This window comes from Schistocerca nitens, chromosome 1, assembly GCF_023898315.1.
Source record: "Schistocerca nitens isolate TAMUIC-IGC-003100 chromosome 1, iqSchNite1.1, whole genome shotgun sequence".
Classification (NCBI taxonomy): domain Eukaryota; kingdom Metazoa; phylum Arthropoda; class Insecta; order Orthoptera; family Acrididae; genus Schistocerca; species Schistocerca nitens.
The window spans coordinates 745,004,421-745,006,978 of record NC_064614.1 but is presented as its reverse complement, the minus strand read 5'-3'; the positions used below and the strand labels follow the sequence as shown (position 1 = coordinate 745,006,978).

Here is a 2,558-nt window from a genome sequence, read left to right as displayed (position 1 = left end):
AAGAAGTTTGAGCTGTATTTGTAAGAAACAATTCTGTAGGTCAGAAATGAAATGATAAAGAATAGCAAAGTGACAGTATTTCAGTTTCTCTCAGCAGTTTCAAAAATAAATAAAGAAGTTTTAACCGAACTCCATAGACATCAACAGTATTGAGCATATCTGGCATGCCGTGCAACGTATTGTTTAGAAGTGAGCTCCACCTCCTCGTACTCTTACGGATTTATGGACAGCCCTGCAGGCTTCATTGTGTCAGTCCCCCAGCACTACTTCAGACAATAGTCGAGTCCACGGCACGTCGTGTTGCGGCTCTTCTGCGTGCTCGCGGAGGCCCTACAGGATATTAGGTAGGTGTATCAGTTACTTTGGCTCTTCAGTGTATAACACTGGTCTACAAAACGGTCACGTTCGACAGTGTTCCTGGGCGCATTGTATACCTTCATACGGCGAGAGGTGAGAACACGCAACACACCCAGGATCATCGTCGTACATGATCGTTTAGGTGCTCTAAGTATTATGGCGTGGGGAAGCACAAAGTTACCTGGGTGTACTCACCTCCAAATCTTTGAACATGGTACACTCGCTGGTCAGCATTATTATAAAACTGCACTCATTCCCCAAATGATTCTTTCCAGGGATGAATTCCGCCCTGAATTCATTTCTATCGATGATAACGCGCGGCCGCTTCGAAATGCGTAGGTTGAGCAGCTCTTGAAATGAGAGATTAATCGGAAAGGGGACTGTCCCACCCGATCCTACGACTTAAATCCCATCGAGCATGTATGACATGTGTTGGGGAGACGTAATGCAGGATGTCCACATGCACCATCGACCAGCCAGCAGTTGTCAACGGCGATGGTGGAGGAATGGAACTCCTTACGAACGTTGTGGTCAGCGATGCAGCGCGTTGCAGAGCATGCATTGCTGTCCCTGGTGATAACATCCCTCATTACCAAACATGTTCCACCCATATAAATCGTAGTGACTTCAGTGTAATTAAAACTAAACTAAACTCCTCCCTAACAGGTAATAAAGGCCCAACGGCACCGACCGGCCGCCGTGTCATCCTCAGCCCAGAGGCGTCACTTAGTGCGGATATGGAGGGGCATGTGGTCAGCACACCGCTCTCCCGGCCGTATGTCAGTTTCCGAGGCCGAAGCCGCTACTTATCAATCAAGCAGCTCCTGAGTTTGCCTCATAAGGGCTGAGTGCACCCCGCTTGCCAACAGCGCTCGGCAGACCGGATGGTCACCCATCCAAGTGCTACCCCAGCCCGACAGCTCTTAACTTCTGTGATCTGACGGAAACCGGTGTTACCACTGCGGCAAGGCCGTTGGCTCAGTGTAATTATTGTTTTTAAATAAAAAAGGTCCTGTCTGTTCCTCTCACTACATACATTTTTCAGTTGCCTTTTGTCCTATAGTGTAGCAGTTCTTTCTATATATGGTCCATATTTCATGGTGCTATGTTACCTTGCAATGACATTCCATGCGAAAGTTACTTTCGTCCTAAAATTTTGCACACTAGTGTAGGCTAATAGCCTGGTGGCGAAGACAAAGGGTTCTGAACTGCGTGCGTTTGTGGACCTGCTGGACCTGTGGACCTAATAAGATTTTAGAAATGTACCTGCTAATAAAGCCCTAGCACAGTCTACAGCCATTTTTGCAGCATAATTTGAATGAATATTGGGGCCGAAGAGGATGACTGTAGTCTGTATGGCCAGAGTGATTGCTGATAGTAAGACGGACTTGACGCAACCGTTATGCACGTGTAGCACAAGCAACGACGTAACGCGAAATCTTCTTACGGCTCTGTGGTAACGCATCGATGTTGCCGCTGTTCTATGGTCTGACGGCAGCCTTTTGCGCTGGTAGCTGTAAGGCTGTGAGGTATCTTTTCTCTTCTTACGAATTATAGTCTCCTCAGTCCTATGCAGCGTTGCAGTACGCCTTGTGCCTTGCGTGCGTCACTTGTCTTCGTTTCCCCAGGCTCCCAGTGCGTTTGACCAATTGCTCGAAGGAAGTGACGGAAGCTGTTTACAGTAGTGCCAGCTTGCCCTCGATAACTAAACGTGTTTCCTGTTTATTTTTAGTAATTCTGAAACGGAATGTGTTTATAATGTGCTACAATATGCTAATATAACATACATTATCGAGTGAGTGATTACTTATTTCATCGCAAGGATACGGCGATACATTTTTTTAAATGTAACACTGAGTCTACATATGACAACAACTTTGATATTCACGTGAGAGTGCAAGAGAAACAAGAAGGGGACGAATGTGATTACATAGATGATGCAGTTGCAATGAGGAAGGCATCCAGAATACCAAAGCCCGTGCCATCACCCACAGCAAAGGTGTTCTGTATCACCGCAGATGACGGGTAACATCCAGAAAAGTCGTTTCAGGTGTAGATTGCCTGGCTGTAAAGATTTCACACTTTTTCAGTTCCATAAATGCAAAGTTTCACAGAATAAAGATATCTTTTAGCAATACTATAAAAAATTTCTGATTTATGAAAAATCGTGTGATACTATTTTCACATATAATAATTAAATA

General features: G+C 45.3%; 1 pseudogene; it reads right to left on the bottom strand.

The window, feature by feature from the left end:
• Window positions 1-1,217: 1,217 nt before the first annotated feature.
• LOC126203430 (5S ribosomal RNA) lies at window positions 1,218-1,335 on the bottom strand (annotated as a pseudogene).
• Between the last annotated feature and the right edge of the window lie 1,223 nt (window positions 1,336-2,558).